This window comes from Narcine bancroftii, chromosome 14, assembly GCF_036971445.1.
Source record: "Narcine bancroftii isolate sNarBan1 chromosome 14, sNarBan1.hap1, whole genome shotgun sequence".
Taxonomy (NCBI): Eukaryota; Metazoa; Chordata; class Chondrichthyes; order Torpediniformes; family Narcinidae; genus Narcine; species Narcine bancroftii.
Window position 1 is genome coordinate 43,477,102 of NC_091482.1, and position 14,571 is coordinate 43,491,672.

A 14,571-nucleotide genomic window follows, 5' to 3' on the forward strand; every position below is an offset into this window, starting at 1 on the left:
TGGTTACCGATTCCCCCAGTCCAGCTATCCCGTCTGGTTACCGATTCCCCCAGTCCAGCCATCCCGTCAGGTTACCAATTCCCCCGGTCCAGCCATGCCGTCTGTTACCGTTACCCCGGTCCAGCCATCCCGTCTGGTTACCAATTCCCCCAGTCCAGCCATCCCGTCTGGTTACCGATTCCCCCAGTCCAGCCATCCTGTCTGGTTACCAATTCTCCCGGTCCAGCCATGCCGTCTGTTACCGTTCACCCCGGTCCAGCCATGCCGACTGTTACCGTTCCCCCGGTCCAGCCATCCCGTCTGGTTACCAATTCCCCCAGTCCAGCCATCCCGTCTGGTTACCGATTCCCCCAGTCCAGCCATCCCGTTTGGTTACCAATTCCCCCAGCCCAGCCATCCCGTCAGGTTACCAATTCCCCCGGTCCAGCCATGCCGTCTGTTACCGTTACCCCGGTCCAGCCATGCCGTCTGTTACCGTTCCCCCGGTCCAGCCATCCCGTCTGGTTACCAATTCCCCCAGTCCAGCCATCCCGTCTGGTTACCGATTCCCCCAGTACAGCCATCCCGTCTGTTACCGTTCCCCTGGTCCAGCCATGCCGTCTGTTTCCGTTCCCCCGGTCCAGCCATCCCGTCTGGTTACCGATTCCCCCAGTCCAGCCATGCCGTCTGGTTACCGATTCCCCCGGTCTAGCCATGCCGTCTGTTACCGTTCCCCCGGTCCAGCCATGCCGTCTGTTACCGTTCCCCCGGTCCAGCCATGCCGTCTGTTACCGTTCCCCCGATCCAGCCATGCCGTCTGTTACCGTTCCCCCGGTCCAGCCATGCCGTCTGTTACCGTTCCCCCGGTCCAGCCATGCCGTCTGTTACCGTTCCCCCGGTCCAGCCATGCCGTCTGTTACCGTTCCCCCGGTCCAGCCATCCCGTCTGGTTATCAATTCCCTCGGTCCAGCCATCCCGTCTGGTTAATGATTCCATCGGTCCAGCCATCCCGTCTGGTTACCGATTCCCCCAGTCCAGCCTTCCCGTCTGGTTACCAATTCCCCCGGTCCAGCCATCCCGTCTGGTTACCAATTCCCCCGGTCCAGCCATCCCGTCTGTTACTGTTCCCCCGGTCCAGACATCCCGTCTGGTTACCAATTCCCCCGGTCCAGCCATCCATCTGGTTACCAATTCTCCAAGTCCAGCCAACCCGTCTGGTTACCAATTCCCCCGGTCCAGCCTTCCCGTCTGGTTACCAATTCCCCCGGTCCAGCCATGCCGTCTGTTACCGTTCCCCCGGTCCAGCCTTCCCGTCTGGTTACCAATTCCCCCAGTCCAGCCATCCCGTCTGGTTACCAATTCCCCCTGTCCAGCCATCCCGTCTGGTTTGAATTCCCCCAGTCCAGCAATCCCTTCTGGTTACCAATTCCCCCGGTCCAGCCATGCCGTCTGTTACCGTTCCCCCGGTCCATCCATCCCATCTGGTTACCGATTCCCCCAGTCCAGCCATCCCGTCTGGTTACCAATTCCCCCGGTCCAGCCATCCCGTCTGTTACCGTTCCCCCGGTCCAGCCATCCCGTCTGGTTACTGATTCCATCGGACCAGCCATTCCGTCTGGTTACCGATTCCCCCGGTCCAGCCATGCCGTCTGTTACCGTTATCCCGGTCCAGCCATGCCGTCTGTTACCGTTCCCCCGGTCCAGCCATGCCGTCTGTTACTGTTCCCCCGGTCCAGCCATGCCGTCTGTTACCGTTCCCCCGGTCCAGCCATGCCGTCTGTTACCGTTCCCCCGGTCCAGCCATGCCGTCTGTTACCGTTCCCCCGGTCCAGCCATGCCATCTGTTAAGGTTCCCCTGGACCAGCCATGCCGTCTGTTACCGTTCCCCCGGTCCAGCCATCCCGTCTGGTTACCAATTCCCCCAGTCCAGCCATCCCGTCTGGTTACCGATTCCCCCAGTACAGCCATCCCGTCTGTTACCGTTCCCCCGGTCCAGCCATCCCGTCTGGTTACCAATACCCTCGGTCCAGCCATCCAGTCTGGTTACTGATTCCATCGGTCCAGCCATCCCGTCTGGTTACCAATTCCCCCGGTCCAGCCATGCCGTCTGTTACCGTTCCCCCGGTCCAGCCATCCCATCTGGTTACCAATTCTCCCGGTCCAGCCATCCCGTCAGGTTACCAATTCCCCCAGTCCAGCCATCCCGTCGGGTTACCAATTCCCCCAGGCCCGCCATCCCGTCTGGTTACCGATTCCCCCAGTCCAGCTATCCCGTCTGGTTACCGATTCCCCCAGTCCAGCCATCCCTTCAGGTTACCAATTCCCCCGGTCCAGCCATGCCGTCTGTTACCGTTACCCCGGTCCAGCCATCCCGTCTGGTTACCAATTCCCTCAGTCCAGCCATCCCGTCTGGTTACCGATTCCCCCAGTCCAGCCATCCCGTCTGGTTACCAATTCTCCCGGTCCAGCCATGCCGTCTGTTACCGTTCACCCCGGTCCAGCCATGCCGTCTGTTACCGTTCCCCCGGTCCAGCCATCCCGTCTGGTTACCAATTCCCCCAGTCCAGCCATCCCGTCTGGTTACCGATTCCCCCAGTCCAGCCATCCCGTCTGGTTACCAATTCCCCCAGCCCAGCCATCCCGTCAGGTTACCAATTCCCCCGGTCCAGCCATGCCGTCTGTTACCGTTACCCCGGTCCAGCCATGCCGTCTGTTACCGTTCCCCCGGTCCAGCCATCCCGTCTGGTTACCAATTCCCCCAGTCCAGCCATCCCGTCTGGTTACCGATTCCCCCAGTACAGCCATCCCGTCTGTTACCGTTCCCCCGGTCCAGCCATCCCGTCTGGTTACCGATTCCCCCAGTCCAGCCATGCCGTCTGGTTACCGTTCCCCCGGTCCAGCCTTCCCGTCTGGTTACCAATTCCCCCAGTCCAGCCATCCCGTCTGGTTACCAATTCCCCCAGTCCAGCCATCCCGTCTGGTTACCAATTCCCCCTGTCCAGCCATCCCGTCTGGTTACCGATTCCCCCAGTCCAGCCATCCCGTCTGGTTACCAATTCCCCCGGTCCAGCCATGCCGTCTGTTACCGTTCCCCCGGTCCATCCATCCCATCTGGTTACCGATTCCCCCAGTCCAGCCATCCCGTCTGGTTACCAATTCCCCCGGTCCAGCCATCCCGTCTGTTACCGTTCCCCCGGTCCAGCCATCCCGTCTGGTTACTGATTCCATCGGACCAGCCATTCCGTCTGGTTACCGATTCCCCCGGTCCAGCCATGCCGTCTGTTACCGTTACCCCGGTCCAGCCATGCCGTCTGTTACCGTTCCCCCGGTCCAGCCATGCCGTCTGTTACCGTTCCCCCGGTCCAGCCATGCCGTCTGTTACCGTTCCCCCGGTCCAGCCATGCCGTCTGTTACCGTTCCCCCGGTCCAGCCATGCCGTCTGTTACCGTTCCCCCGGTCCAGCCATGCCGTCTGTTACCGTTCCCCCGGTCCAGCCATGCCGTCTGTTACTGTTCCCCCGGTCCAGCCATGCCGTCTGTTACCGTTCCCCCGGTCCAGCCATGCCATCTGTTAAGGTTCCCCTGGACCAGCCATGCCGTCTGTTACCGTTCCCCCGGTCCAGCCATCCCGTCTGGTTACCAATACCCTCGGTCCAGCCATCCAGTCTGGTTACTGATTCCATCGGTCCAGCCATCCCGTCTGGTTACCAATTCCCCCGGTCCAGCCATGCCGTCTGTGACCGTTCCCCCGGTCCAGCCATCCCATCTGGTTACCAATTCTCCCGGTCCAGCCATCCCGTCAGGTTACCAATTCCCCCAGTCCAGCCATCCCGTCGGGTTACCAATTCCCCCAGGCCCGCCATCCCGTCTGGTTACCGATTCCCCCAGTCCAGCTATCCCGTCTGGTTACCGATTCCCCCAGTCCAGCCATCCCGTCAGGTTACCAATTCCCCCGGTCCAGCCATGCCGTCTGTTACCGTTACCCCGGTCCAGCCATCCCGTCTGGTTACCAATTCCCCCAGTCCAGCCATCCCGTCTGGTTACCGATTCCCCCAGTCCAGCCATCCTGTCTGGTTACCAATTCTCCCGGTCCAGCCATGCCGTCTGTTACCGTTCACCCCGGTCCAGCCATGCCGACTGTTACCGTTCCCCCGGTCCAGCCATCCCGTCTGGTTACCAATTCCCCCAGTCCAGCCATCCCGTCTGGTTACCGATTCCCCCAGTCCAGCCATCCCGTTTGGTTACCAATTCCCCCAGCCCAGCCATCCCGTCAGGTTACCAATTCCCCCGGTCCAGCCATGCCGTCTGTTACCGTTACCCCGGTCCAGCCATGCCGTCTGTTACCGTTCCCCCGGTCCAGCCATCCCGTCTGGTTACCAATTCCCCCAGTCCAGCCATCCCGTCTGGTTACCGATTCCCCCAGTACAGCCATCCCGTCTGTTACCGTTCCCCTGGTCCAGCCATGCCGTCTGTTTCCGTTCCCCCGGTCCAGCCATCCCGTCTGGTTACCGATTCCCCCAGTCCAGCCATGCCGTCTGGTTACCGATTCCCCCGGTCTAGCCATGCCGTCTGTTACCGTTCCCCCGGTCCAGCCATGCCGTCTGTTACCGTTCCCCCGGTCCAGCCATGCCGTCTGTTACCGTTCCCCCGATCCAGCCATGCCGTCTGTTACCGTTCCCCCGGTCCAGCCATGCCGTCTGTTACCGTTCCCCCGGTCCAGCCATGCCGTCTGTTACCGTTCCCCCGGTCCAGCCATGCCGTCTGTTACCGTTCCCCCGGTCCAGCCATCCCGTCTGGTTATCAATTCCCTCGGTCCAGCCATCCCGTCTGGTTAATGATTCCATCGGTCCAGCCATCCCGTCTGGTTACCGATTCCCCCAGTCCAGCCTTCCCGTCTGGTTACCAATTCCCCCGGTCCAGCCATCCCGTCTGGTTACCAATTCCCCCGGTCCAGCCATCCCGTCTGTTACTGTTCCCCCGGTCCAGACATCCCGTCTGGTTACCAATTCCCCCGGTCCAGCCATCCATCTGGTTACCAATTCTCCAAGTCCAGCCAACCCGTCTGGTTACCAATTCCCCCGGTCCAGCCTTCCCGTCTGGTTACCAATTCCCCCGGTCCAGCCATGCCGTCTGTTACCGTTCCCCCGGTCCAGCCTTCCCGTCTGGTTACCAATTCCCCCAGTCCAGCCATCCCGTCTGGTTACCAATTCCCCCTGTCCAGCCATCCCGTCTGGTTTGAATTCCCCCAGTCCAGCAATCCCTTCTGGTTACCAATTCCCCCGGTCCAGCCATGCCGTCTGTTACCGTTCCCCCGGTCCATCCATCCCATCTGGTTACCGATTCCCCCAGTCCAGCCATCCCGTCTGGTTACCAATTCCCCCGGTCCAGCCATCCCGTCTGTTACCGTTCCCCCGGTCCAGCCATCCCGTCTGGTTACTGATTCCATCGGACCAGCCATTCCGTCTGGTTACCGATTCCCCCGGTCCAGCCATGCCGTCTGTTACCGTTATCCCGGTCCAGCCATGCCGTCTGTTACCGTTCCCCCGGTCCAGCCATGCCGTCTGTTACCGTTCCCCCGGTCCAGCCATCCCGTCTGGTTACCGATTCCCCCGGTCCAGCCATGTCGTCTGGTTACCGATTCCCCCGGTCCAGCCATGCCGTCTGTTACCGTTCCCCCGGTCCAGCCATGCCGTCTGTTACCGTTCCCCCGGTCCAGCCATGCCGTCTGTTACCGTTCCCCCGGTCCAGCCATGCCGTCTGTTACCGTTCCCCCGGTCCAGCCATGCCGTCTGTTACCGTTCCCCCGGTCCAGCCATGCCGTCTGTTAAGGTTCCCCCGGTCCAGCCATGCCGTCTGTTACCGTTCCCCCGGTCCAGCCATCCCGTCTGGTTACCAATTCCCTCGGTCCAGCCATCCAGTCTGGTTACTAATTCCATCGGTCCAGCCATCCCGTCTGGTTACCAATTCCCTCGGTCCAGCCATCCAGTCTGGTTACTAATTCCATCGGTCCAGCCATCCCGTCTGGTTACCAATTCCCCCGGTCCAGCCATCCCGTCTGGTTACCAATTCCCCCGGTCCAGCCATGCCGTCTGTTACCGTTCCCCCGGTCCAGCCATCCCATCTGGTTACCAATTCCCCCGGTCCAGCCATCCCGTCAGGTTATAATTCCCCCAGTCCAGCCATCCCGTCTGGTTACCAATTCCCCCAGTCCAGCCATCCCGTCTGGTTACCGATTCCCCCAGTCCATCCATCCCGTCTGGTTACCGATTCCCCAAGTCCAGCCATCCCGTCTGGTTACCAATTCCCCCGGTCCAGCCATGCCGTCTGTTACCGTTACCCCGGTCCAGCCATCCTGTCTGGTTACCAATTCCCCCAGTCCAGCCATCCCGTCTGGTTACCGATTTCCCCCAGTCCAGCCATCCCGTCTGGTTACCAATTCCCCCGGTCCAGCCATGCCGTCTGTTACCGTTCCCCCGGTCCAGCCATGCCATCTGTTACCGTTCCCCCGGTCCAGCCATCCCGTCTGGTTACCGATTCCCCCAGTCCAGCCATCCTGTCTGGTTACCGATTCCCCCGGTCCAGCCATCCCGTCTGGTTACTAATTCCCCCAGTCCAGCCATCCCGTCTGGTTACCAATTCCCCCGGTCCAGCCATCCCGTCTGGTTACCAATTCCACCGGTCCAGTCATGCTGTCTGTTACCGTTCCCCCGGTCCAGCCATCCCGTCTGGTTACCAATTCCCCCAGTCCAGCCATCCCGTCTGGTTACCAATTCCCCCGGTCCAGCCATCCCGTCTGGTTACCAATTCCCCCGGTCCAGCCATCCCGTCTGGTTACCAATTCCCCCGGTCCAGCCATGCCGTCTGTTACCGTTCCCCCGGTCCAGCCATCCCGTCTGTTCCCGTTCCCCCGGTCCAGCCATCCCATCTGGTTACCAATTCCCCCGGTCCAGCCATGCTGTCTGTTACCGATTCCCCCGGTTCAGCCATGCCGTCTGTTCCCGTTCCCCCGGTCTCAGGAGAAGACTGTACACAGTAATTCTTTGCTTGATTCCTACTCATAAAACATTTTATTCTTTGCTTTAACTTTTTTCCATTTCCTCTACCACCACTTTTAAAGAAGCAGAGAGCAGAATGAAAATTCACCTCCCGGTACCCGACACAAACTTTCCTTTGCCTGTTCCTGTGCTTGGGGCACATCCGCCTGGTTTGGCTGTACCACTTGTTTTATCTGTGGGAAGATATTCCCCCTCAACTTCTCTGCTCTCCTTAAATGCCTTCATCCGCTCGGATACCAACTTACCTTCAGGGAGCTAAAGCTGAATATCAGCAGGTGTTGCAGTTCACCAACTGCTGGAGAAATAGCAGCATCCAGGGGAAGTAAAAAGGCAGGATGTTTCAGGCCTGAGCTCTTCATCAGGAATGTGGAAAAACGGGTCGACTCCGGAATTAAAGGGTGGGGGGGAGGAAGGAGCTCAGACTGGAGTCGTGGGTGGACATGAAGAAATGTTGGGGGTTGGAGAGGGCCAAGGGGGTGGGAGAGGGCCAAGGGGGTGGGAGAGGGCCAAGGGGGTGGGAGAGGGAGAGGGCCAAGGGGGTGGGAGAGGGCCAAGGGGGTGGAAGAGGGCCAAGGGGGTGGAAGAGGGCCAAGGGGGTGGGAGAGGGCCAAGGGGGTGGGAGAGGGCCAAGGGGATGGGAGAGGGCCAAGGGGGTGGGAGAGGGAGAAGGCCAAGGGGGTGGGAGAGGGAGAGGGCCAAGGGGGTGGGAGAGGCAGAGGGCCAAGGGGGTGGAAGAGGGATGTGGGTGGGAGAGGGACAAGTGGGTGGGAGAGGGACAAGGCCAAGGGGGTGGGAGAGGGACAAGGCCAAGGGGGTGGGAGAGGGACAAGGCCAAGGGGGTGGGAGAGGGACAAGGCCAAGGGGGTGGGAGAGGGACAAGGCCAAGGGGGTGGGAGAGAGGGACAAGGCCACGGGGGAGGGAGAGGGACAAGGCCACGGGGGTGGGAGAGAGGGACAAGACCAAGGGGGTGGGAGAGGGACAAGGCCAAGGGGGTGGGAGAGGGACAAGGCCAAGGGGGTGGGAGAAGGACAAGGCCACGGGGGTGGGAGAGGGACAAGGCCAAGAGGGTGGGAGAGGGACAAGGCCAAGGGGGTGGGAGAGGGACAAGGCCACGGGGGTGGGAGAGAGGGACAAGGCCAAGGGGGTGGGAGAGGGACAAGGCCAAGGGGGTGGGAGAGGGACAAGGCCAAGGGGGTGGGAGAAGGACAAGGCCACGGGGGTGGGAGAGGGACAAGGCCAAGAGGGTGGGAGAGGGACAAGGCCAAGGGGGTGGGAGAGGGACAAGGCCACGGGGGTGGGAGAGAGGGACAAGGCCAAGGGGGTGGGAGAGGGACAAGGCCAAGGGGGTGGGAGAGGGACAAGGCCAAGGGGGTGGGAGAGGGACAAGGCCAAGGGGGTGGGAGAGGGACAAGGCCAAGGGGGTGGAAGAGGGCCAAGGGGGTGGGAGAGGGCCAAGGGGGTGGGAGAGGGCCAAGGGGGTGGGAGAGGGCCAAGGGGGTGGGAGAGGCTCTCTCTTAGAACAAAAAGGCATGGGAGCTGGAGAAAAGGAGGCAGGGATATGGAAAGAGAGGTTTCCAGGAGAGAGGTTTCAGAAACTGGAGAGATCAGATGCACCAGTACAAACACGTCTTCATGAATCAAAATTGCTGAATAATTTCCCATCTATCCCTGGCAAAGTACTCCACCTCCTGCCTTTCTTCCATATTATAATCAGCGTTTGTAAATGAGGAGAACATTTCACATCCCTTGCCCCCTCCACAGCTTTATGCAAGGGTGAAGTGTATTCAAAACCAGACCAGCACCACATCAGGTCAATGGAAGCCCCCACACCCCAGCAGTCTAACAAGGATACAGGATGCAGCAAATCTGGCCCATACTGCCCGTCCAACTCAGATATTCACAACACAATTGATTCCAGCCATTGAAATCCGAGCCGCCCAATTAACCTACCGACGTCATATATTTTTGAAGGGTGGGAAGAAACTGGAGGAAACCCATGCATGTCACGGGGAAAACGTGCAAACTCCTTTCAGACAGGGTTGGATTTGAACCCCGGTTGCTGGCGCTGCAATAGAGTTGCAGTAACCATGCCGATTAATATAAATTCATCTTCTACCTTAACACAGTGATTCTCAACCTTTTTCTTCCCACTCACATTCCACGTTAAGTATTCCCTCTGCCATCGGTGCTCTGCGATTAGTAAGGAGTTGCTTAAGTGGGGTGTGGGTGGAAAGAAAAAGGTTGAAAACTACTGTTTGACTCGTTATGTGCACAGTTTCATAACTCCAAAGGAAATGGGCCAATGACAATTTTTCTCAAGCAAAATATTTCAGTAACAATTGGGTCAATAGTGATTCTCAACCTTCCCTTCCCACTCACATCCCACCTTAAGCAATCCCTTACTAATCACAGAGCACCAAAGGCAGAGGGATTACTTAACGTGGGATGTGAGTGGGAAGAAGAAGGTGGAGAACCACTGCCTACCTCTCTACAATCAAAAATCGATGGACTCGGCTCTGAGCACGACCAATGCCTGACGGTTCACAGGCCTACAGTGTAATGTGACAAGTTCTCCAACAGAGAACCTGCTCCTCCATTCAATCCTGCACAACCCCCTTCTCTTTTGGAAATTGACAGTCACCCCCACCCCAGGTTCTGAACTCCTCGGTTCGGGGTCCTGATCAGAAACATTGACGAGTAATATCCCCCCACAGATGCTGCCTGACCTGCTGAGTTCTTCCAATTTCGTGAAAGATCCTGCAGAGCTCTCTAGACACATTGTGTGTCGAAACAAGGTCACCATTCATTGTTCAGATTTATTCTTGTTTCATTGTTAACCCATCCACATTTAAATTTTCCAAAGGAAATTATCTTCAGCATAAAGACATTTTCCAGAGTGCAAGGATGGAAGAGGGTAGCAAAAGGCTCTGGCTGGAGACTCGACATCACGGAGGACGTCAGGAGAAGGGGTTTGACAATGAAATGGATTTTCTGTGGGTGTTGAGCATCAAGTACCCAAAGCAGGCATTTCTCGATGCCACAGGAGAAGGGAGAAGACGGAGGTTGGCGTACAGGATCGACTGTGGAAGACAGAGGCAGCCCAGCCTTGTATGAGTTACAGGCATTGCTTCATAGGAGATGAGCAATATAAAAGGTGACTTTGTCCATCGTCATTGGTGCATTTGAACTCATTGCAAGGGCCCCATTTCTTAAGATCCCTTTATTGTCATGTGTTTACACGGAAAGTGTAATAATGCACAAACTGTGTTAACTGCTGCTGCCCTGAAGACACACAGAAGCCCCACCAGCCCCAGTGCTTCCACCAACAAGAGGAAGAGAAGCAAAATGGAGTCTTTCCAAGACACCATGTGTCCATGGATTCGCTTCCCCAAACTCTGTAGCCACACATCCTTCATCCGGGCAGTTCCGGCGGTGATCCCGGACTCCTGCTTCCAGGCAGTTCCGGCAGTGACCCCGGACTCCTGGTTCCAGGCAGTTCCGGCAATGACCCCGGACTCCTGGTTCCAGGCAGTTCCGGCAGTGACCCCGGACTCCTGGTTCCAGGCAGTTCCGGCAGTGACCCCGGACTCCTGGTTCCAGGCATTTCTGGCAGTGACCCCGGACTCCTGGTTCCGGGCAGTTCCGGCAGTGACCCCGGACTCCTGGTTCCGGGCAGTTCCGGCAGTGACCCCGGACTCCTGGTTCCGGGCAGTTCCGGCGGTGACCCCGGACTCCTGGTTCCGGGCAGGCAGCTGCTAACACCCAAGGCCATTCAGGCCCTACTCGCCCTCAGGCTCCCTCACGGGATGCCAACACCCGCTTCCTGTGAGCGGGTCTCCAGCAGTGTTCGGACTGTTTCAAGCTGATGCAGACCTCGGCCCTGCACCATCTGCGAGAGGTTAGTGATCTCCTTTCGCTGCTGATAGAACACTTACTAATTACCTCACTTCAGAACCAGCCCCAGGGCTGTTCATTGTGTGGCAGATTCACCAAAAACAACACACATCTGGATATCTACATTAAAACCAACACACAACAAATATTAGCTCTGTGATCCTGCTGGCAACATTGTGATTTACTTCTTAAGAAAGCAAATATGTTTCAATGCTGTCTGAATGACCATGATTTTTTACATGGATATTCAGTGTGGAAACAAACCTGGGATGAGTGGCTAGTGTTCCCCAGGGAAGGAGATCTCACTCCCCAGCGAGTTAAATCAAGCCTCCAAGTAGGCTTTGCAATCATTTTCACAAAGTCACAAACAACTTAATGCTAACCTCGTGAAATTAAACCATATTAAAACACAGACAGTGCTAACTCTAATCTTCACAACAGCTGCTGCACGCAGTCATGTAGTTACGGCATCAGCGGGCTTACACCCTCCATCAAGCAACTAAAGGACAAACACACATGTAGATAAGGCGGCTGGAAAAACAGACGCGAGGCCCCTGCCCAGGGGGAACAGTCCAGATAGAGCTGGAATGTGTGGTGGAACACAGTACTGCTGGCACGTCCTCACGGGGGCCTGGCACGTCCTCACAGGGGCTGGGCACGTCCTCACGGGGGCCAGGCTGGCTGGGCCATCTTCTGTACCTGTAGCCCCTCCCTATAAGATCCCCTAATAAAGGGTGAGAACCCTAGTCTCCTCACTCATATCTGCCTTGGACGTAAGCAGCAGCCATCTAGAGGCATGTCTGGGTCTTCTGATCAATAAAGCCTTCGACTCTTGCTCCATGTCTGCGGGTGGTCATTGATCACGCCACATCTCCAATCAGAGCCGTTTGAAGGTACGGTCCCATCACATTGCTTGGCTGCCCCTTCCACATACAGCCAACTGACCAACCAACTGACGAGGCTTGGCATCTCACCCTGGACACCCAGACTACAGGCGCTTCACCCACGTGGGTGAGTTAATCATGGGACGACATTCCCCCCCCACCTACCCCGCACACATCCCCCCCTACACCACCCCATATACAACTCCGAACACACACCCCCACACCCATTCCCCCTGTACACAACCCCCTATACCCCCGTATGGGACCACCTACAACCCCCGTAGACATCCCCCTTACACCCCCTGCATATATCTCCCTACAGCCCCTTCCACACACCATGTACACATCCCCCGTCACACACATCCCCCTTATACCCCCCGTGCACATCCCCCCTCGCACACATCCCCACACCCCCCGCATACATCCCCCCTACATGACCCCTACACATCCCCCTACACCCCCCACACCCCCCGTATGGTCCACCCTACACACCTCCCATACACGTCCCCCCCACACCCCCCGTACACGTCCCCCACACTCCTGTACACATCCCCCCTACACCCCAACGCCCCCTGTACACCTCTCCCCCCATGCCTCCCCTACACATCCCCCATACGTCTCCTGCACACTTCCCCCCCACACCCCGATACACATCCCCCTACACCCCCTATACATGACTCCCCCCACACCCCCGTACCCATCCCCCCTACACCCCCACCGTACACATTGCTCCTACATGTCCCCCCATACACATCGCTTCTACATTCCCTCCCTGAACACATTGCCTCTACATGTCCCCCGTACACATCCCCCCTGCGCCCCACCTTCTGAAAGTCACGAGGAATCTCTTTTTCATCATCTTCCTCCCATAAGTTGCTTGCACCAGTGAGTGGGCTAGAGATTGGAGTTCTGGAAACTCCAGCAAAGTGAGGCCTCTCGATCTGCAGTGAACTGAACCACACTGCGATCTCTTCATGCCTGGATTTGTCCCGATGCATTAATACACACATCTCTGCTGCCAGGAAGCACACTCAAACTGCTAAGTGTTATCACTGCGTCCTGGTTTTAGTGAAGGAGCAAAGCCCGTTGAAGGAAACCAGAGAACCTCAATGTCACGTGCTCCGATGTTCCACGAACAGGCTCGATTTGCATTCCCCCAGGTACAGAGTTAAGGCTCCAGAGATATCAGCATTTCCCCTGTCTGACCTTTCTTCAGGAGTCTGATAACAGCAGGAAAGAAACAGGCCTCCATGATGCCTGATCCTCTTCCCGACGGGAGAAGGGAGATGGGATGAGTTATGTTGGCAGCTTTTCCCAGGCAGCAGGAAGTGTGACTTGAGTTGTTGGAGGGTAGGAGCTACGAGATGGTCTGAGTTGCATCTGCTGCCATTCCTTGCAGTCTTGGGCGAAGCAGATCCCACCTCATGCAGCAATGCATCCTGACACGGTTCCTGTGGTGAATGCAGGGGATATGCCAAATATCCTCAGGGTACTGAGGGGAGGGGAGGCATTGAGGCACCTTCTTATTCATCATGTCAACGTGGTTGGTTCTGGACAGGTTGTTGGAGATATTTCCATCCAAGAACTTAACGCCATCTACCATCTTTTCCTCAGCGCCATTGATGCGGAGCGAGGACTTCCAGAAGTCGGTGACCAGCTCCTTGGTGACATTGAGAGGTAGGCTGCCTTGGCACCAAGCTTCTCGTCCTTCCACCTCACTTCTACATTCCAGCGTTGAGATCCTGCCTACGACAGGGACGTCCTCAGTAAACGTATAGGTGGAGTCCAGTTTGGCACAGGGTGCATAGAGGGAGGCAGAGTATGCAGTCCTGTGGCATATTGATGGCAAGGATGGTTCTGGAAGCACTGTCACCAGGGCAGCAATTTGGATCCAGTGGCAGAAGGGGTGTTGAGGCCAGGGTAGGGTGGGTTGAGGCTGGCTAGTAGAGTTAACATGACCCATGACCAACTTTTCGCAGCACTCTATACATGATACTGGATGTCAGAGCCACCCAGGACTCTTCAAATCCATGTCGGCAATGTCTAATCAATCAATCCTCAAAAAAAACTCACACAAATTAATCAAGATTTTCCCTATTCTCTTGAACCTTGCACCTCAAGGGCAAGAACTATTTTAGATTAATGTATGTGGTTTAGATAAAGGGACAAATGCCAGGCACCGTGGCCAAGAAAACTTCACCAATTACTGACATACATATTACTGCAAGGGGGAGCAATTAGTGCAGGGTGGGGCAGCTTCTCTGTGGCTGTGAACAGGTATGTACACTTGCAATCTGAAAAGGTGTTAAATCGATGAGAACACAGGAAGCAGAAGCCTGAACATAACATAACTAGTACGGAGGTGCCAACACTCAGGACGAGAACACAAAACACAGGGTTGTTAACTCGGCCTGTGACATCACGGGTACCAGACTTCACTCCATTGCAGACATCCACATGAGCCAATGTCTTAAAAAAGCTGCCTCTACCCTCAAAGACCCCCACCACCACCCAGGCCATGCCTTCATTCTGCTACCATCATGGAAAAGGAGCAGGAGCCTGAAGACGAGCACTCAACAGCACAAGGACAGCTTCTTCCTCACTGCCATCAGATTCCTGAATAATCAATGAACCAAAGACACTGCCGCACTTTGACTTATCGTGCTTTTGTAAGGTGGTTTATATAAATGTTTTCACCCTGGCGCTACTGCACAACATCGACGGTAGGGAGGTCATTGGAATTTTGTGACTTGTTCATG

The 14,571-nt window shown here is 57.0% G+C and overlaps 1 protein-coding gene across 2 annotated transcripts in view; it reads right to left on the bottom strand.

Annotated features, from left to right (window-relative positions):
• The window catches only part of rab27a (RAB27A, member RAS oncogene family), a 141,660-nt gene that overhangs the window by 88,125 nt on the left and 38,964 nt on the right, over window positions 1-14,571 (bottom strand). Inside the window, exon 1 of one of the 2 annotated variants that reach the window (XM_069910639.1) lies at window positions 7,279-7,303. The exons of the other annotated variant lie outside the window; for it this stretch is intronic. The gene's annotated coding sequence lies outside the window, so the exon portion shown is untranslated. Of the gene's footprint in view, window positions 1-7,278; window positions 7,304-14,571 lie in introns of those variants that run through there. 2 annotated transcript variants of the gene reach the window in all.